Below are 21,814 nucleotides of genomic sequence, written 5' to 3'. Positions count from 1 at the left end.
CGGCTTGGAGGGTGCCCACATCAACGCCAACGCTCACGTAAATCACCAACCTATCCAAGGGGCTTGATGCCTAGGAGTCTCAATATCAGAAAGTCAGATTCCTGTGCTTGTTGGAGAATTTCTTCCCATTGTACAAGGAGATAAAATTCTAGGTGCCTGCAATAACCTCATTTCCACAACGAAGCAACTTCAGTAGTAGCACAAAACAAAACAAAAAAAAAAGCTTTTTTTCTTTAAAACTTCTTTTATACAAGCTAAATACAATTTAATTTTTACATCCACGTTCTCATCATCTCCCACCTGGTGAGCAGGCAAATAGTAATTTTCAAAGAAACAAACTGTTGCATAATTTTAACACTTAGCATTATCACTATTAAGCAAGATTTATCCCAAAAATACATGATGATCTTGTTCTCACGTTCAAAAATTGATTGTCACACAGTGAAATAACACTTAATGCAAAGGAAATTTTCTTTTCAGGTATCTGTTCTGGAAAAGAAAAAAAAAAGATTTCTGGCAAAGAGATAAACATTAATTATATAACAATCCAAAATGCCTCTGGGAAAAATGATGTCATCCAATTAGTTCTTTGAAGTGTTACAAATGCAGCTGAGTTTTAATAGTAATTTCTCCATAATTATCAAGAGTCTTTAAAAATCTTAGTGCTGAAATAACTATAAATGGATATAATACGCAAAGCAGAAGAGTTAACATTTGGGGTAGGATTTTGGCCCATATTTTTAACATATGCATAGTTATTCACCTAGTTGAAGCTTATCCCTCTCCTCCTAGGCTCTTCAAGACTGATTTTCAAACATAGACTGGCTTTTGGTACATGAAGGCAGCTTTAAAAGATGTCAGGATCAGGCCGGGCACAGTGACTGAAGCCTGTAATCCCAGTATTTTAGGAGGGCAAGGTGGGCCGATCATTTGAGGCAAGGAGTTCGAGACCAGCCTGACCAATATGGCAAAACCCAGCCTATATTAAATATTTTTGTAATTAGCCAAGCGTGGTGGCACACACCTATAATCCCAGCTACTTGGGAGGCTGAGGCAGGGAGAACTGCTTGAAACCAGGAGGCAGAGGTTGCAGTGAGCCAAGATCGCACCACTGCACTCCAGCTTGGGTGACAAAGAGAGACGGTCTCAAACTAGAACTTAGCCCTCAGGAAAAGCATTGAGCACCCCCCACCCAAACCAACCCAAGGAATCACATGGCAATGCTTATCATCTGATTTCGACAAATAAAGTTCTGTTCTCCCCTCTGAACACAATGGTAAACACCTGCCATCAGCCCACAGAAACTCCCAGGACCCAGTAACACTGGACTAGCAAGATCAATGGGCCACGTATGCAGGGTTCAGCAGCAGAAAGTCATGGCACCGAGAATGGTGTGTGCTCAAACCAGATTCCTTGCTTTCGGGGTGAAGGGGCTTCCCGGGAAAATCTAGTCCAGTGGGATGGTTTCCACTTCCACCATGAGGAGGAAATGGGGGGTTTCCTGAGGGCACCGACAGGACCTGGGTCTCTGCCCCTTTGTCCTCTGTCCTGTTATGGGATGAGGGTGGGCTGAAGGCAGGTTTCCCCTACATCTTCCGGGCAGGAGAGATGGAGCTGACAAGTGAACGACGCTTTTTCCAAAACATTCCCATGTTTATAACCTGTTATCAACCTGTTTTCCCTGGAGATCAGTGAAGCAGCATCATTGATTCTCTTCCATTAGGGACAACCCGGTGTTACGGGAGGCAGGAGACGACATGCGAGCTGGTCTGAGTCAGTCACTTGTGTCTGATCCCCAGCGTGGTCGTCTATCAAATGGGCGGCCCCACAGACCAGTGACTTTGAACCAGAGTTCCATGGAGGTTGCCCAAGGACAGGGAGGGGGAAGAGGGGGAAGAGGGGGAAGAGGAGGAAGAGGAGGGAGGAGGTAGAGGAGGGAGGGGGAAAGGGAGGAAGGAAGGAAGAAGGGGAGGAAGGAAGGAAGAAGGGGAGAGGAAGGAAGGAAGAAGGGGAGAGGAAGGAAGGAAGAAGGGGAGGAAGGAAGGAAGAAGGGGAGAGGAAGGAAGGAAGAAGGGAAAGGGAAGGAAGAAGGGGAGGCGGCGGAAGAGGAGTGTGGAGGGAGGAGTGTGGAGGGAGCACTGTGGAGGGAGCCCTGTGGAGGGAGCCCTGTGGAGGGAGCAGTGTGGAAGGAGGAGCAGAAGGGGGGTTCTCTGAGGAGGAGGGCCAAGTTTTTGAGGTGTCTTGGAGTCAGAGGTGGCAGTGGCTTGGGCTCTAGAACCTCTGTTGCATAGTTTTAGGCTTTAACTATTTATATTTGTGGACTCTTTAAAAGATTTAATTTGAAGGAAACCGGAGTTGGGGATACCTTGCTTCTAAAACACAATTTCTCAAGCCTGAGACTAAGTGCTAGGCATTGCTCATTCTGTTACAATCATTTCCTCCTATTTAAAATCAGCCACACACCCCCAATCTCTCTTCAGGGCAAACATCTTTTCCGAGGATCTCAAACAGCAGAGCGAGCGGCCCGTGACCCCAGCCGTGGGCACGAGGAGTGAAGAGGAGACGTGTGGAGAGGGCTGCGGATGACATGAGAGGTAGAGGCCCGGCACCTCCCTCTAGGGGCTGTGCTCCTCCAGGCCTAAAGGACATCCTCGCCTCTGGGGTGAACAAGCAGCACAAACTATCAACACTTATTCCAAAAGAACAGGAAGAAAATTCAAACGAAGTTAATACAGTTACCCCAACACAACACTGCAGCAGCCCAGAAACAGGAGGGCCAGTGAGCCTGAGGTGGGCGGTTCCAATAGCAGGACAGCGACGTTGGCATTAGGGCTTTTCGGCAAAGAAAAAAAAAGACACAAAAGGTAACATGGGCCACCCATTATTTCCTGCCAGTGGAAAGACACCCACAGGCCCCCAGATGCCAACGGCCCCTTGGGAACGAGCTCAAGCAGCACTTCAGGTCTTCGCACGAGCAGGCACGTGGTGTCCTCAGTACCCCCGCCTGTGACACACACACCACACTTGACTCCCATACCTGAGGGTCCAGGGGAATGGCGGGAAGTTCTCGGGGGACCGGGCATCCTGTGAGGGCACTGCATGACTATGTACCTCAGAGGGGTCCCTGGGCAGGTGCTCTCTCTCCAAAGGATGAACTGGATCCTGACCACACCCAGATTGCGCTGGCCTCCAAGCCGAGCGCCAACATCTCACATCCAAAGGGATGCACAGATGCCTGCTGCACGTGGAGCCAAAGCCCCTCGCAGAGCTCAGGACGAACCCAGTGTCCAGGCCTGGGGCCGTCACCAGCCAGGAGAGGTGTCCGGGGCACTTCCCAGCGATGGCCACAAGAAGAAACAACTCAGGACAAAGCCAGTGTCCAGCCCCAGGGCCGTCACCAGCCTGGAGAGGCGTCTGGGGCATTTCCCAGCGATGGCCATGGGAAGTAACAACTCAGGCCCATCAGGGGCTTCCTCACTATACGGGTGTTAGAAGTAGAGACAGAGGTTCAGGTCTAGTGGCACAAACAGCGACGGATCCCATGGAAATGTGGGCGTGGCCCCTCCATCCCAACAGCCTGCATGGCTACTCCATTCTGCTCCCATCACATACATCCCCACACAGCCAAGCCCCTTCTCCTTTCCCCCACTGGATTCATCAAATCAAACCTCGCTGTCCTTGGCAAATGTACCATTAATTTACTTACTGCCCAGTAAAAAAGCACACTTCCAGTTAACATGACACCCCCGCTACGATAGAACAGCCTTAATTCAGACATGACGCAGAGGAACAGAGGGAGGAGGGGTCGAGGGCCGTCCTGGAAACGGCAGCTGTTTTCTGGGGAAAGTCTCCCTCCCACCCGAGCCCGACACTCGTGCCACACTATCCCCATGGTGTCTGAAAACTCCATGAAGACAGGCTCACTCTGACCCCTTCACACCCACAACGCCAAAGAGGAGCAGGTGTTCAGGAAAAGTCTCCTGCTAGTGCTGAAGACAGGAATAATCCCTCGTGGTGCCCAGAATGTCAGGAGAAAACAAGGCACCATGTGGACGCCTTCCAGGTGAATTCTGGAATGACTCTGCCGAATGCCAGTCATCCTTTTACAGAACAAAACCAATACCGGAAAACATGTGTCACCAGCAGAGAGATGGTCCTTTTGAAGGCTTACCAACACACCTACGTTACGCTGAATTTATCTCAAGCCACCCTCTCTGTGCTAATGTAAAAAGTCTCCTTTATTAACCAGTAGCCTTTTTCATCTGGTGCTTTATTAACAAGCAAGACGGTCCTGTAACACTCAGGCATTGTTGAAAACGTCAAATGGAAGCCTAGAAACCTCTTCCGTGCAGCTTCACTGCAAAGTATTTTGACGTGAGCCAAATCATGCTATTCCTACATCTCCACAGGAAACTCAAGGCTTCATCAAGGAAACGCAGCATGATTTTTGCTAGGCACAGAAATTGGTGGGGTGGGCGTGGGGTTGAGGGAACATTACATAGAAAGCACAACGCGATAATCACCTGTATGAGAGCCACACTGGCCGGCAAGCCCCGGTCGGCTCGGTCTCTACACAGTCACAGACGTGAGGCCTGGAGGGCAGACACCTGGCACTGCTGACTACCCCAAGGTCGTGGCCTCTGCCCCTTCTCTGCTGCTCATCAGTTCCAAGCTTCTGGCAACACCGCCTGCTGCCCCCACTGCCTCATCGACTCTTCGTGAAAAGCAAATGTTGCCAGGATAGCTTATGAATACATTTGCCAGGAAAGCAGCTCCGATTGATGCTGAAACCCCGTTCTCACACCCCTGGCAGCTCCCTTGCCCCCGATGTGTACATGCTTGCAGCTCTGACCTTGCTCAGTGTCCACACAGGCTCTGTCCACTGGAGAGCCAAAGGCAGACTCAATGTTGAGTCAGAAATACACAAAGAGGGTGACGGTTACAAACTGCCTGCCTGCCCCTCAAAACACAGGTTGAAATCCTCAGCCTCAATGTGATGCTGTCAGGAGGTCTTTGGGAGGTGATGAGTTCCCGAGGCTGGAGACCCTTGAATGGGATTTGTGCCTCAGAAAGGGGCCCAGCAAATCCCTCACCCTCCCATTGTGTCAGGGCCAGAGAGAAGGTGTGTGCCAACCAGGAAAGAGCCCACACCAGAATTCACCCGTGCGGCACCTTGATCCTGCCTTCCAGCCGCTAGAACTGTGAGAAACAAATTCCTGTTGTTCATAAGCCGCTCAGTCAATGGTGTTTCGTTACAGCAGCCTGAGCTGCCTGAGATGACGATGCTCACCGCCCTACAGAAACGGCTACTCCCCTCTCCCAGAAAGAGGGGTTTAATTAAAATCCCTGTCTCTCCTCGCGGCCACCACAGATCTCACTCCCCCACCCTGTAAGCCAGCAATTTTTAGGATTAAAGGAAAATGAGGATCGTTTTAGACCAGCCCCTCCATATCGGTCTGAAGCCTGTAACTTTGCCCACTTCCACGGTGGCCGTGTCACTGCATTGCCCATGTCAGCTGTGTCTGCACTGGGTCCCAGGCTCTGCACAGACTCCTCTAGCTGCCCATCAGCACAGCCATTTCCCCTTCTGCTTTGCAGGTTGTCCTTCAATATCCAACCCCCACCCCTCTGCAACACAAGGCCTTCCGATCCAGGCATTCGGGGTGGGCTCAGCCATGTACTGCCGTCCTTGACTCAAGTAAACCAGGCCCAAGGCGTTGGCACCAATGATCTACTGGCTGTGGGGTCTGCACAGCTACTAGCTGCCCCAGCCACACCAGGGCCCGGGAGGGGAGGCAGAGGAACCTGTGAAGTTGCCAACAGCCATATGGGAACAGGGGCCCCTGGGATGAGGAGGATGCCATGGAAGGAAATTCAGAGAAAGAAAGAGCCCCAAGGCTGGACGGGTCATGCCCAAAGCCTACACTGCTGAATTTTCCAGGTTTCTGAACTCAATCGCTGACCCACACAGCACATGTTTCCTGAGTGCTGACCCCGCGTGGCATTGGATACGGCAATAAAGTAGGACCCCCACCTCCCCCATCCCCGACACATACACAAGGCCTCCGTCCTGGCGGGAAATCAGGCCTGGGGGCCCAGTTGGCACCGCGAGCCAGGGAAGGGGGACATTTCAGACGGATAGTGGGTGCAGCCTTGCCAAAGCCCAGCAGTCACCTGCACTGCCACAGCCAGGCTGAGTCCAGATCAGCCGCACAGAAACCTGACCCTCTCAAGGGCACGCCTGAGCTCATTAGGGACAGACACCGTCTCCTGCTGATCTCCAACACTTTCTCTGCATGTCTAGTTACAAACGGACGACGCAGTCTCGGAAGCACAGCTGTGACTCTGGAGACAGATCCCAGGCCTCCCCCTGCTCCTCTCCGTGGTGCCATTGATGGGGAGGGGCCGGTATGGCCGCGAGGTCCCATACCCACAGCCACCCTGCCACGGAGACGCAGGCCTTCGACGATTATTTCTGCCAAAGAACCCTGCTGCGTCTTGGAGCACACCATGGTGGGCGGGAAGCTCCACCCGGAGAAACAGCGATGCTTCTCCCCAGAGCCAACGGAGGGCACCCCCCACCGTGCATTCAGCAGATTACTTACATTCTAGAAAACATCTGGGTTAATGGGGAACAGTAAAATGAAAAGGACACACTAGAAAGGTTAGAAGGCTGTGTGAAGTCTCAGGAGGTCCAAAGGTTTCTTAACCAAGACTGCTGCGGTCAACGAGCTTACAGGGAAAGTTTCCACACGGGCCTTCAACAAGCAACGCTCAGCAGGGAGGAGCCACGTTCTGGGCAGAACCTCAGAACAAGAACATCGGACACCACAAAGTCACATCAGAGCCAACAGCAACTGAAATACAGCCCTCTCCTAAGATGTGTGCGTCACCTGCAGAAAGTCACCACACATTAAGATGGGGGAAGAAAAGGATAAGGTTAGAAACAAATTTGAAGTAATTTCTGCATACGTAAAATTTCTACATCCACTGGTTTTCTTTCTGGGAGTAACAACTTTTACATGAGATGCACATCCCCGTTGGAAGGAGTTTGGGTTTTCCGTGGGCAGAGTCAAGGGCTCTCCAAGAAATGTGAACCTTTTCTCACTCACTGAGCCGCGTGCCCTGAGGCCGTCCTGGCCTGTCTGAGCACCTCCCTGGCTCTGCCTCCAGCCAGCTCCTTCCAGCACTCACCCCGCTGCTCCCAGAGCCTGCACTGGCCCAGGATCTCCTCTTCTGCTGCTGTCAATCTTCCACTTTAGGGTAAATAAGTTGGAAACTAGAAAGTTATAAGACCCCTTAGCTTTTTAAAAATTTGTCTTCTCAGAAAACAATACTAATTCTACTTCCATGGTTTAATATGTTGCCCCCATCTGCATGTTCATGGATATGTGTTTTTATATATTTTTTGATCAGTACTTATAAAAGCATGCACTGTTGCTACATTCAGTTTAATTACATTTGATGTAAGAAGTTTTAATTTCAGTGAATTCAGGCACTCAAAATTTAAGCCCTCTGACATCTATTAATCAAATGGGAAAATGACAGGTAGATATTACAAAAATCAAGAGAAGTGTTTACTGTAAATCCTGCACTTTCAAATATTTCCACAAATGTAATGTATACATTAGTACATAACCTTGAGCATTTTCACAACTCTTTGCACTCAAATTCCATTCTTAACTTTTATAGATAAATCGACATCCATATGTGATTTTAAGCAGCTCAAACATCAGCTCTTAAAAACAATCAGAAATGTTGCGGGCAAATCCCACCGAGCAGCAAATAACGGAACTGTACCCACCAACCCAGGTACCTCCCCCTGAGGCATCTGGAACTTGAGCATTACAAGCAGCCTTTGGTTTCTGAGGCACCCGAGAGTGGGGACTCCCAACTCCCCAAGTCTAAGAAGGCCTCAGCGATAAGGAAAACTGGTCAAAAAGTCATCCCTGCCGGCTCCCTGCGCCACGGGCTCCTCCCTGCCCGCCCTCAGCCACGTGCTTACAAGATCTCACTTCCTCTCTGTCCCGCAAAGCCTGACTCCTGATTCCAGCCCTGCCGCTTACTGGGATGTGGCCATGGACGTCAACTGCACCTGTAAGGGGAGAAGCCTGTCAGGATACAGGATCCTGGCCATCCTGGCAGTGCTCAAGCTGATACTGTAGCTTGGTAGTGAGTTACTTAATGCAAAGGTTTAACTTTGAAAAATTTAGATACGTGTATTCTAAAAGGGAAATTCTGAACGTAGAACACAGGCCACACCCTCACACTGATGTTGTCTGGCCAGCACTTTTTTGTTTGCCTTTTCAATGACGTTTTTAAAAGCAGTTTTCGGTTCATAGCAAAATCAAGAGGAAAGTACAGAGAGTCCTCACATATCCTTTCCCAGCACAGGCACAGCCTCCATCATTCTCCTGCCCTCACCAGACCAGCATGTCTCTACGACCGACAGACCCGCATCAACACGGCACCACCACCCACAGTCCACAGCTCACACGAGGACTCGGCCTGCTGCTGCTCACTCTGTGGGTTTCACAGACGTGGAACGGCATGGATCCCCCATGAAAGCCCCACCTGGAGTTGCTGCCCCACCCTACACACCCCCTATGCTCCTCCCATTCATCTCTCCCCTCCCCAACCCCTGACAGCCGCTGATTGTTTTACTGTTTCCACAGCTTTGCCTTTTCCAGACTGTGCTGTGGTTGGACTCAGACAGCAGGCAGCCTTTCCAGATTGGAGTCTCACTTAGCAACATGCGTTTATGATCCTTCTGTGTCTTTTCATGGCTTAGGGGTCCAGTTCTTTTTAGTGCTGAATAATATCCCAGTATCTGACATACCACAGTTTATCCATTCACCTGCTGAAGGGCATCTTGGTTGCTTTCTAGTTTTGGCAATTATAAAGCTGCTGTCAATGTCTGTGTGCACATTTCCGCATGGAAGTAAACTTTTAGCTCCTCCGAGTAAACGGCCAGGACTGTGATTGCTCCTGTGGTCGGAGAGCTTAGTTCCACGGAAAACCGCCACGCTGCCTCCTACAGCAGCTGCCCCACTTCCCCCAGCGATGAGTGAGGGTCCTGATGCCTACACACCCACCAGCACGCGGCGGTGTCGGAGTTCGGGTTTTGGCCAGGCTGATGGCTGCACAGTAACGCCTCGCCCTATGACATAAGACGCAGGCCATGTTTCCACGTGTAGATTTGCCATCTGTGTATCTTCTTTGTTGGGGTATCTGTCCAGGTCTTTGGTCCATTTTTAATCAGGTTGTTCATTTTCTTGTTGAGTTTTGAGAGTTCCTTGCACGGTTTGGATAACAGCCTTTCTCAGATGAGTCTTTTACAGATGCGTTCTCCCCGTCTGTGGCCTGCCCTCTCATGCTCCTGAGACACTATGTTTTTTAGTTTGAAAAACACTTTAGACAGAAGATGGACCTCCCAGCCCACCACGGTTCTCAGTTTGGCCGTGGTCACCACCCTCCCAGCCCTGGTTCCCACCTTTCCACCATCTGCTGGTCCTATGGGTGTCAACCCATACTAAGTCCCTAACATATCTCCAATGATGGCAACGTCAAAGCAGGCAGTTTGCAGGTAGAAAGGAGCTGATGGAGGCCGGAGCAGAGTGTGAAGGCCAGCGGATTCATCCCTCGGGGACCGGCAGGCCTCTCAGATATCCCCCTGGGTCACCTCCCAAATGAAGTACCTGCTTTGGCCGTGGGCAGGAAACAGGACCTGGCCCAGATCTCAGCATATTTCACCTGACATGGCATTTACAGGTGAGCCTCCATAACCGGAAACTCGACTCTCTGGGGAGAATGCATTTTCATTATCAAGGCTTTTAGGCTTTTAATTAAGAAACCAAAGAGCAGTGACTGGAGTGAGGATGCAGGGACTCTGGGTGACCCACACGCTCGTTTCCACCTGGCACGAAGGACCCTGGAGTGAGGGTACAGTGCCTGCTCTGAGTCACCAGCACACTCATCATTTCTACATAAAGAACCCTGTGAGTCTGTCCCAGGACTTTTTAGCCTAGACCTAAAAATTCACAGCTTTGGAAACCTTCATCATTTTAGGAACCTGAGGGGTGGGGCCAGGGGGATCTCACAGAGTGAGGTGCTGTCTATGGGGTCAGCAAAGTGCAGCTGGGGCTTCCCGCAAGCACTTCAGGGAGGCCGTGCACTGGCCCGAGGCTGGTTCCGCCTCCTATCCTCGGTTCTCATGCCCAACCGTGAGGGGAGCCCCCCGCTTCAGGAGCGGTCCCTGGCTCCAGGCCCTAACGTCCATGTCCAGGCCCCTGGTAGGGCAGCTTCTACCCCAGGGAGGCTGGAACTGGAGACAGCCTGGAGCTCTAGGCAATCCTGGCAACCACATGCTTCCCGAAGTGGCTGCAGACAAACTCCTGCTTCCAAAACCTGGCACGGTCTGTGTGAGGCCTGGAACGCGGGAGGCGCGATTACCCTCTCATGGTTATCAAGTCAAGTCATAGTCTCTTAGACCTATGTGTGACTGGAAGTATACACATTATGGAAGTGTATATAAATGTGAATACAGACACGCTTATTTTCCTTTTATATACCTTACATATATGTGTATACGTGCATATGTATAAAACATGGAAGAAAAAACCATACTTAAGATTTCAAATCTCAGTCACAAAGATCTCAGAAGCAAATTATTATTCTTAAATTCTAAACAAAGATGTAACATTTTACATTCTTACAAACAAAACGTTCTCTATTAGCATTTTATTTTGAAAACTAAGAATGCATTGCACTCTCTCAATTTCGATTTTTAACTCAGCTCACAAAGGCCCCTGTACAAAGGCCTCTGTACCTCGGCAAGAATGGCGGTGGTCACACCTGTGGCCATTTATCCTCTCGACATCTAGCTCCTCTTCCTGAGGCAACAGCACCTCTGAAGTCACAGCCTGGCCTCCCAACTCTCCCCCGTCCCGGGCTTCTTGGCATTTTGCTCTGCTGCACACACCTCAGCAAATACTGCTGATTAGCCAGAATCGCCCAGAAATCTCTTAACCTTGATTCTGGCTGCTTTTGTAATTTGTAATATCTGTACTTCTGGTGTGATTTGAGAAACAACACATTTTAAAATTAGAGAAGATGTGGTTTTTATTCTCTCCTTTCTGCTTGCAACCTTGAAAATTCAAGTAGCAGCAAGGGTTTGTTGAAAGTAACTTCCACCAAAGAGAACCTATTACAAAGGTACTACAGAGTGTCAAATAACCACATAGATGTAAAATAGACATGCAGACACAGATATAAAATCCAATGGTTAAACCAAATTGAGAAATGCTTGCCAGTTTGATAGGACTTCTAAAACTTGACATAAATGTTGGCTGAGGGATACAAGATGTTATGAGATGAGTGAGATGCTTGGCCTAGAACCACAGGCTCTCTCCTCTTTACAGCAGAAAATCCATAAGGAAGTCAAATCTGAAAGAACCAGGTACCGTTGAATGGCATACTCAGCCATCCTTCCCCATTCCTGGGCCAGCTGTGGTGAGTGCAGCCAGTCGTTCAGCAACATCCATCATCCATCCTCCAGGCCATGGCTACAATTTACTTCCATTCTCCCTGTCATTATGTAGATTAGGTAAATCACTGCCACTCTCACCTTAAGCCTCCCCGCCAGCATGGTAATCATCCATTCCCAACCACGGCAAGGACAGCCGTGACCCTGGGAACGCAGAGCAGGGGTCGGGAAGAAACCTGGATCCCTGAATACCTCATGGAGCAGTCACCAGCCTGGAACATCCTCCTTGATGGGTTTGCAAGAGAGAAACACTCCTTGGTTCCTCAAGCTACAATACTGCAGTCTCAGGTCACAGCATCGTTACCTACCCTCGTCAGGAACCGTTCATGCTCATCAAGACATGAGAACAAAACTGCAGTGGCACAGTCACACTCGACACAGACCACCTGCTGCTCACATTCATCGTATTAACACCTAAAAGCCACCGTGGTGGATATCCTGGATGTGGACACTCGGCGGCTTTTTGCTGGAGACGCGCTTTGTGCATTTATCGCACGACCATCTTGGCGTCAGGAGGGGCTGTGCAGGTGGCAGCTGTGCACGTCACAGGGAGTCTCACTCGCTGGACTCTCAGCCAGCTCCCACTATCAGTGCCCGCAGAGTCCTCTCCTCCGGGAGCACGTGCTTGGACGCCACAGTGGCCTGTGGATCCACACAACAGCACTGTGTGCCCCAGGAGCTTAGAAAGTAACACTGTATCAATGCCTCCACAGGTGAGGCCGGGGGCAGAAGCCAACCTCAAACAGTTACGGTCCTCCGTGGGGCTGGCGTCCAGGCAGGAAGGTGGCTCAGCGGCTCTCCTCTCACTGTGAAACTTCCTAGGTCCCCACATGAACAGAACCCTAAATAACACGCAACAAACAACAGGAACGAGAATACGACCAGCAGCTTCCGAGATGAGCAAGCTGGACTGATCATGAGACACCTGACGGTGATGGTGCCAGAGCCCCTCCCAGTAACCTGTGAGGACAGCGCTGCCAGCATCTCCCTAAAACCAGCCCAAGTCAAGTTAGACTTGAGGCTTTCCAGGAGTGGGTAGATCCATTCAATCCCACAGTCTGAACCTTCCAGGCCGTGTCTCATGGCCCTCATCTCACATATGGGAACCCGGACGCTGCACCATAAACGCAGCCCCAAGCCCTCGTTCCTTCTTCAACACCACACACCAGTACAGTGAACGCTTAGGATCTGGGCATTCACATAAAATACTGCTTAACTAAAACTTCTGATTTAGAACATGTTGAATTCCTACTCACAGAGCTGAAAGTGTTCTGTCCTAGGAGGCGGTAGCTGTAACTAAGCATGAGAGAAGAAGGGATCAGAGTGGTGCCAAGTATTAAATATTCCTCTAAATCTATTCACCAGGTCGCCATGCTATTGTCACCTGCTTCATTTTCTGTCCTAAAAAGACAAAATAGTTACTTTTCAAAATAGACAACCTGTTTTACTGATGCTTAGCTATAAAGTAGCGAGCTACATATCCAAAAGGGAGATATGGGAAAACAGAAAATGTCCACAAGCGATCGGGTGAGGGGGCAGCTGCAGCAGCACCTGGCTCTGTTGCGTTGTGAGCCAGCCACGTGGGCTGGACAGCTCACTTAGCCACTGAAATTACATCGTCTAAGATTTTGTTGCAGTTACTTTGACAAATTCTCCCTCCTGCTATGAAGAGTAAGGTTTGGGGGTTTTTTGGTGTGTATTTTTGAGTCAGAGTCTCGCTATATCACCCAGGCCGGAGTGCAGTATTACAATCATGGCTCATCGCGGCCTTGACCTTCTGGCTCAAGCAATCCTCCCGCCTCAGCCTTCCAAGCAGCTGGGACCCAAAGGCGAGTTTGATTTCTTTGCTAACGAATTCCTAATTCACCTCGCAGTGGGCCTGTCAAGGCCATATGCCCGGACATCCACCTTGCCGACCGTCCATGTGGTCTCTAAGGTGGATGCACTCCGGTTGCCTGGGCTCTGCACGCGATACTGAGTCTCCAAGTCTGCCGCTGTATAAGGGACTGACAGCCCCAAGCGTCTCGACGCGCCACCTTGAGCCGGGCTTTATTCCACAGGGCGACTCTGCTTCCCGTGATGAGATGCAGCACGTGAGCACAGATCAAAGGGTATCAGCAACTAACCCATTCCCCTGGTACTAAGCAGAGGACCAAGAGTTTAGTTCCTTACTTATTTGCTACGGGCTTGATTCAAAACAGCTTTCTGGAATCCTGGGGACAAACACCTCTAACTGGTGAGAATTCTGGCTTTAGTAACGGAAGGATCACCTAAAGCCCATTTTGTAACTGCTGTTCTCATCAGAATTTGAGGCCAAAGGGAAAAATAAAAGGGGGGCTAAGATCGTGACACCCCAGTTTGCACAAGGCCAACCAGCCTGCTTGAGGGGGTAAAAGGAATAGGATTTTTAAACTGCTGAGTTTTAAAAACGTGGCTGTAGGCTGGGCGCACTGGCTCACGTCTATAAGCCCAGCACTTTGGGAGGCCGAGGTGGGAGGATTGCTTGAGGCCAGGAGTTCAAGACTGGCTTGAGTAACACAGCAATACCCTATCTCTTTAAAACGAAAAAAAAAAAGTTATTAAAGTAGTAATAAAAAGGTTAATACAATAAATTACTATGTCAACATTGCACCCCCTGCTGTCAGACGAGGTGCAATCTCTGTGGCTGTGAGGTCCGGAGAGAAATGTAACCGGCATCATAGGGAAGGTGGACCCCAAAGCCCCACAACATTACTCCTGTACAGTGTGTTAACCAGAATGAAGTCTCCTCCACAATCAGAAGCCTGTTTTGGAGGAACGCTGCCCACTGGACCTGGGTGGACTCCAGATGCCGGTCGACCAGACAGCCCCACCCTGGGACCCTGCCGGCAGCCCCGACTGGACAGAATGGCCTCATGAGTGTCCTTTCCTGCCACAGGCTGCAGACCCTGAGCCAGTCCTGGCTGTGACTGAGGCTGCGCATAAACGTCTGCGCCCAACAGCTCACCTTTGTACATGACACGCCCAGTCCACCTCATTTCAAATGTTACGCTCGCCCCAAGGCGAACATGGATGTTACAGGTTAACTCACTGCATGTGTGCTAGACTTTCCCTGTAAGTGTTCAGACATTGTACGAACCGGATGAACATTCCTTGAGCCCGATGAACACACACAGCCAACAAACCCCGGAACATGTAACGCCGCGGCCTCCTCCCCTCCTGAGGGGCGTGTGCTTACAGCTCCCCCAAGACCACATTTCCCAAAGCACAGAGTGTTACTCTGAAAATAAAACCTCCTTTCTCCTTCCTCTGTACATCTCGTGGTCGTGTTAACAACTATTGCTACAAATGCAGAGAAACGGGGTATCATCCGTGCTGGTCACCGAATTCCTAGCACCAAAGCTTCAAGGCCCCCCAGTCTGAAGGAAGCTTCTATCACCCTAAAGCCAACTCTGGAGACGAAGGCCAAGCTGGGGAAAGGCTGTGTCTCTGCAAATCCACGCCACGGGGCCCTCTGCAGTTGTGTGTAAGGAACTCTTGGTCTGTCCTGGGGTTTGGGGAAATCAGGATGCAAGCAGATACCGTACGCTCTGCCACGGGACCGTGAAGTCTGCGGAACCTCAGAGGAACACGGAGACAAACGGTGGCACGACTCCCACAGGCCGAGCCTCAATGGGCGCCCGTGTCAAGAACACAGACACGCCGGGAGGGGCAGCCGATGCAGGCAACGCCTGCAACCCCAGCAAGCAACAGCGTCTGAGTGTGGGGGTCTCTGGCCAGGCTCCACCACAACTGCCATATTCTGTGGCAAAATTTTAAAAATAGGTTTTAACTAGTTATAACTCTAACTTGTTTTACACATAAACAGAACACAGGGTACCTACCAGCAGGCTCCAAAATACTTTGCCTAGAACCAAGTCTAGAATGCAGATGGCTGTTGCTCTGAGTGTGAGGAGTCCCCTGTAGTGCCATAAATCCTAGATCTAGGTGACTAAGTGCTCTTCCTAAACCAGACGGCACCATGAGGCTCTGAGGGCACCCTCTGTCCCCAGGCCAGTCCATCAGCCCCAGCAGAAGCTTCTAGAGTAAGAGCCTGTGGATTTGTATTGGACGGATGTAAACCAGGCAAAGTCACAGGGGCTCGTCCTGGAAGCCCATCCATTTACCCACTCATGCCGTGGAGAGCCCTGCCCCCAACTCCACACCCGCAATCACGCTCAACCACAAGAACTGGCTTCTAGGCCCTCAAGCTACTCCCTCTCGACCCTGGACAGACGCTTCTCAAACCATGAGGCCCAGAGTAGTCTTAACAGGTGGTCCCAGCAGAACTGGCCACTGCATGAATTGATACTTTGTGTGTGTGGGGGGGTGGTTGTTCTTCTGTCACTCAGGCACAGTGCACCATAAGTACAGTGGTGCTATCATGGTTCACAGCAGCCTCAACCTGCCAGGCTTGGGTCATCCTCCAGCCTTAGCTTCCCGAGTAGCTGGGACCACAGGTGCACATCACCTCTCCTATTTAATTTTTTGTAGAGTCAGGGTCTTGCTATGTTGCCCAGGCTGGTCTTGAATTCCTGGGCTCAAAAGTGAACTGCCCAACTCAGCCTCCCAAGGTGCTGGGATGACAGGTGTGAGCCACTATGCCCAGCCTAGAATTGGTTTTTCTTAAACCTGAGTTTGACACATGAACCCCACTTACATAGATATCAGCACACTCTCCCAGCTCGAGAGTTTTCCTGAATCTCGATTCTGTCCGTTCAAGGTCAATATCTAAGAAAGGGTGAGAACTGACCCTCCCTCAGTGAAGCCTAAGGGCAAATGCAGCAGCATCTCAGTGTATGAGGAGACAAAGTAAGAAGGGTGGAAAATACACACTAAAATTCTAGTGCTAGAATCATAATCACCAACACTTTAAGAGGGAATCTGCTTTCCAAAATATGTAGCTGCTGGATTAACTTCAAAGTCACCAGATTCCACAGGCAGTAGCTCACAGGGGCACAGCTTTCTAAGGCCGCACCGCCCTGGACAGCGTAACAGCCTCAGGGCAAAGCAAACTAAACAAAGGCTTGGTTCTCTCAAGGACGAAGGTGCTCAAGTCTTTCCAAATAGATTCTTCTTCTAAGTAAGTTAGATGCCTCCTACAACACTGTTTAGAGTGCCAGTGTATTCAGAAACATGAAGTTGAAAATACATCTCAGGACCCCAAAATCACTAAGCTAAAGGGACGTCAAGGTGAGGAAGAGCTTAGACCAAACCTGCCTCCCATGCTCTTCCTAACAGAGGCAGCTACTGGGGGTGGGGGGAAAAAGCCACGTACCTCCCTCACAACCGATCCACAAGGAAATTCCTCATGGACAGAGGACAGAACTCAAAGTCACCATCTGCACACGGAGATAAATGCGGATCTGACTGCTTCCTCTGGAAAGATGCACCAGAAATGCATTTGTCTGATCTACCTGTGACCTGGAAATCCCTCCCCGCTTCGAGCCGTCCATCCTTTCTAGACTGAACCAACGTACATCTCACATGTATTGATGTCTCACGTCTCCCTAAAATGTGTAAGACCAAGTTGTGCCCCAAACACCTTGGACACATGTCCAGGACCTCCTGAAGCTGCCGCAGTGTGTCCTCAACCCCTCCTAAGGCTGTGTCTATAACCTTGGGAAAATGAACTCTCTATGGATCAAGGACTGTCGCAGAGATCCTTCTGGTTTACAGGAAGCATTCTCTCCTGCGAGTATATCAATGAAATCATGTGGAATTACAAAATGCCACTTTAGTAAAAGCCAAAGGAATTAGGGTTCTATGTGCTTCAAAAAAAAAAAAAGTAACGTTCTATTTGTCAATGGACCATGAAGCCCACACCCCCTTTTGCAGTGAAGATGTCAAATGGGACGAGAGGCCCCTCCTGCGGATGCTACCCTCTGACCCCACTTCCCAGAGTCCAGTTTCCTGCTGCTCAGGGAACAGCAACCCCAGCTTCACGGGGCTCAGGCCTCCAAACCCAACTCCCACCCATGCTGGAGAATCACCCCAGGGACTAGCTAAGTGGCAGGTGCAACTCTCACCTCACCCCCTTAAAGGGGAAAAGGCACCTTCCCGCTCCTCTTCCTGCTGGTGGGAACAGGGGCAGGAGCTGGAGGGTCAGGAGTCGGGCGGCAGAACCGAAGCAGCCTGGGTCCCTGCTAGTCAGAGTTGGCAAATGCCAACCATCCCCGACATTCACTTTGCAAATAAATCCTTCTCTTTTGTCAGGTCCCTGGTTATAAGTTTGCACCCATAACTTAAAAAGAAAAAAAAAAAAACTCAGATAAAAAATCGGTGTTTGGCTGACAATATTTCAATTATCTTGGGGCCTTGGGTCAAATGATGGCAAAACAGGAAACTGAACGCTGTTATTCAGGAAACTACCTTCCAGCGCCGTCTACCCTCCCAGGCTGTCACCTTATGGTTGTTTGTCTGCTAGATGATTAACAAAACTGTTCTGAAAACCTAGGTGTACAGAACAGACAAGAAGTCAGCTCGGGTTGAGGGGAAGCAGGATAAGACCCCCTTCCCCGCAGGATGGTGGAAGAGGAGGAACCTTCAGCACCTGGGTTTTCAGGATGCTGGATCTCTGAGAGCATCTCTCACAGCTCAAGTACAGCCAGACCCTCCTCTGACACAGCCTGTTCAGGCGAAGGTGGGCACCTGCCCTAGAGACCCACAGCCCTGTGCGGGGCTCAGCTGGAGCTGAACTTGCCTCCCTTGGTAAGAGTCAGGGCCAGGGGTGGGGAGAGGAGAGAAGCAGCAGGCCTGAGGGCCACTGTGGAAACTCCATGCCACGCTAACTCTCGTCTGATGTGCTCCGGCCAAAGCCACGCTTCTCGGAGGGAGTTTCCCTTCACACATCCGGAAATCATCAACATCTAGTCTCCCCACAGAACAGATCCTTCCCCAGGAGGCAGACGCTTGGCTGTAACACGGGGTAATGAGGGGCGCGCCTTCGTGCCCACTCTGTAGTGTTTCCTGTTACCTATTTTACCTTAAGCTACAAATGATTCCCGTTTACACGGGACACAGTGACACAGACAGCAAAACACATGAGATTCAGTGTGATCCCACACCCGTCACTGCTGACCTCAAGTGCTTTGTTCGTTTTGCTTCTGGAGTTTGTATTCTCTCCCCGGGTTCCAGGCCTGTGGATTCAACCAACCATAGATCAACATATTTTTTAATGTGTTTGTACTAAGCATTCAGACTTTATTATTCATTAAACAACTACTCGCATGGTATGTCCATGGTATAGCTGTTACGAGCAACCCTGACATGACTGTCTGCAGGAGGATGTGCATATGTCATATGCAAACACGATGCCATTTTATTGCAGGGACCTCAACGCCCAAAGACCTTGGATTCCATAGGCAGTCCTGCAGCCCACCCCCATGGGCACTGTGGAATGGCTATAATAGAAAATATGGAGGTTTTAAACAGTTATGTACTAAATCTAATCTTTTGTTAAGAAATTAATGTGTATCACTTGTATTATTTGGAAGTCGTTCCTGGCCCAGAGACTTGACATGTTCTTATCTTTTTGTCCACGGATCTAGCCATTCCAGTAAGCTTGTTGAACACAAATCAATTTTACAATTAAATTCTTACAAGAATCACACTCAATCTGTAAGCTGCTTTGGTTTTTAAAGTGAAATAACCAATAGTTTTGCCAACCTGCTATATCATAGAATAACAGGATAAAGCAGCCCCATGGCATGCAAAAACATGGGGTTTCAAAGCTAACCAGTATAAAACACGTTACAAATCCCTAAATATGAAAACGTTTTACACCAAAACAGATATTCCAGAAAAAAACAGGATGTTCAAAAAAGCCCTTTGCAGAAAAGCACTTTCCCCTTCATTTTTCACACGGTTTCCTGAAGCTTGTGTTTGGTGATGACCATGAACCAGAAGTAGCGTCCGCTGCAACTACTGTTACAGCAACACAGAATATTAAGGCAAAAAAAAAAAAAAAAAAGGCCGCGCGCGGTGGCTCAAGCCTGTAATCCCAGCACTTTGGGGGGCCACGACGGGCGGATCACGAGGTCAGGAGATCGAGACCATCCTGGCTAACACGGTGAAACCCCATCTCTACTAAAAAAAAAAAAAAAAAAAAAAAAAAAAACCTAACCGGGCGAGGTGGCGGGCGCCTGTAGTCCCAGCTACTCGGGAGGCTGAGGCAGGAGAATGACGTAAACCCAGGAGGCGGAGCTTGCAGTGAGCTGAGATCCGGCCACTGCACCCCAGCCTGGGCGACAGAGCGAGACTCCCTCTCAAAAAAAAAAAAAAAAAAAAGGACACAGCATATTTCCTACTGATGAGAACAGGTAGAGTGTTATAAAATGAGTGTGTCCTAAAGTCAACAATGTTCAAATTCTAGGTCTCCCACAGACACTAGACGGTAACCGCCAAAGCTTATGTACCTGGCAACGTTCAAGGAGACCAAGTTCAGAGCTGTCACAATGCAGCACCATCCTCACGCGATTATCTCAGGCAGGTTTGAGGGCAAGTGCCCCCGTCACAGTGGGAAAGCTGCCCAGCCCAGCACTTCCTGAGATCACAGACCTTCGCCTTCCCACGTCTTCAATAGTTCCTTTACACCGGGAACCACACAACAAAACCTAAAACACTTCCTCAAATCTCAAGACAGTCTTTAGAGCTCTTTTCCTTGCCCCTTCTCTTACTGAAAAAGCTTATTTTGTAAGCAACCTGTAGTGCTTACCAGAGCTGGGGCGGGAGGAGAGCTAGTGTTTGGTAGACCGAGTTTCAAGCGTGGGGAGACCAGAAAGTTCTGGAGATGGATGGCGGTGATCGCGGCACGACAGTGTGAACACACTTAATGCCACAAAACCATACAGTTAAAAATAGAGTGCTGTGTAACTTTACCACAATCAAAAAACTGAGAAAAGTCATCTATAATTACTGTCTCCAATATCTTCCATCCTGTAAGTTACATTTGCTTTCGGAAATCCTCAGAGCAATCATGAAAAACTAATACCCTGTCGTCTCTGAAACGCAAAGTCGTTCAAGGGCTTTGGTTATAGGAAAGTAGCTGGAAAGCAAAGCATCCGTTAGGCACAGCAGCCGTGATAGGACAAACACACGGTAGGAAGGTGGTGGTCATGCTACACACAGATGGGAAGGGTGTGGGGAGCCACAACACCCGATGCTTGGGAGGCACCTGGGCAGGAGCTGAGAATGTACCAAACACATTCGATCATGCAACATTCACGGACCCCGAGTCCAGCCACCACCGCTGACATCCACTGTGGCTGGGGTGTCCTCCCAGCCTGTGATGGCTCGCTCCTTCTGTTAACTGCCTTGAATCTACTGGTTCCTCTCCTCATGGGCCTCTTTCCTGTCGTCTTCCTGTCATTTTTCTGTCAGCAAACACATTTCCTGTCATTTTCCTGAACTGACATGACATTTCCTGTCATTTTCCTGAACTGACATGACATTTCCTGTCATTTTCCTGAACTGACATGACATGACATTTCCTGTCATTTTCCTGTCAGCAAGCACATGCGTCCAGCCTGACCTTGCTGATGTGCTCCAGCGGCCCTGGACTCGAGCCGCACTGTTCCATCAGTGTGGCATTCGCGAGTTACCTCCTGGGAAATGCCAGGTGATGGTAACATCAACCAGGAGGCACAGCTGAGAAGCAGAACGCATGGTGCGGTGCCCAGAACGTCACGTCCTTGAACAGACGCTCCGTATCTTCTCCTCTCCTGCCAGAGCTTCACTGTAGGAAGGCGGCCATTCTTCCAGTGCTGCTACTTCCAACACCGGGGAAAGCAAGCTTCAGAAATGAACGGTGTCAAAGAGGGAGGACCCACCAGCAGGGCTACCGGCAGCCAGACAACCGCAGCCCCAGCATTCCCCAGCCACCATGACTGACAGCCCAGGCTCCAGAAATGCACGGCTTCAACCTTAGGAGTAAAAACCCTCCCAATCCAACTATTATTTTCAACAATGGGATTGAGGAATGAGGTGTTCTAACCCTGCCTCTCTCGACAGCACAGATCATCAGATCCCAGTTCTTATAGGATTGGGGAGTGGGGTGGGGTGGGGTGGTTCCTAACCCTGCCCGCCTTCATAGAAAAGAACTTGGATATGATGACCTGTGCTAGATTAGCACTTTGCTTCTGCCATATGCAGTCATCCTCAGCACCAGGAAAAGTCAGAATCGTTGAGTGATGACACCAATACCAACACACGCCGTTCTGCGGCTCTGGTAACTGGCTGCACAGATACAAC

At 49.9% G+C, this 21,814-nt stretch overlaps 2 protein-coding genes across 6 annotated transcripts in view; one reads left to right on the top strand and one right to left on the bottom strand.

Moving 5' to 3' along the window:
* Window positions 1–21,814, bottom strand: part of LOC139361485 (disco-interacting protein 2 homolog C-like) — a 225,944-nt gene that overhangs the window by 83,399 nt on the left and 120,731 nt on the right. Inside the window, exon 1 of one of the 5 annotated variants that reach the window (XM_071090069.1) lies at window positions 8,006–9,731. The exons of the other annotated variants lie outside the window; for them this stretch is intronic. The gene's annotated coding sequence lies outside the window, so the exon portion shown is untranslated. Of the gene's footprint in view, window positions 1–8,005; window positions 9,732–21,814 lie in introns of those variants that run through there. 5 annotated transcript variants of the gene reach the window in all.
* Window positions 1–21,814, top strand: part of LOC139361484 (sterile alpha motif domain-containing protein 1-like) — a 258,949-nt gene that overhangs the window by 233,331 nt on the left and 3,804 nt on the right. The gene's annotated exons all lie outside the window — the stretch shown is intronic.

Source organism: Macaca nemestrina, unplaced genomic scaffold (genome assembly GCF_043159975.1).
Source record: "Macaca nemestrina isolate mMacNem1 unplaced genomic scaffold, mMacNem.hap1 Scaffold_52, whole genome shotgun sequence".
NCBI lineage: Eukaryota > Metazoa > Chordata > Mammalia > Primates > Cercopithecidae > Macaca > Macaca nemestrina.
This window is presented reverse-complemented; position numbering and strand designations above follow the sequence as displayed.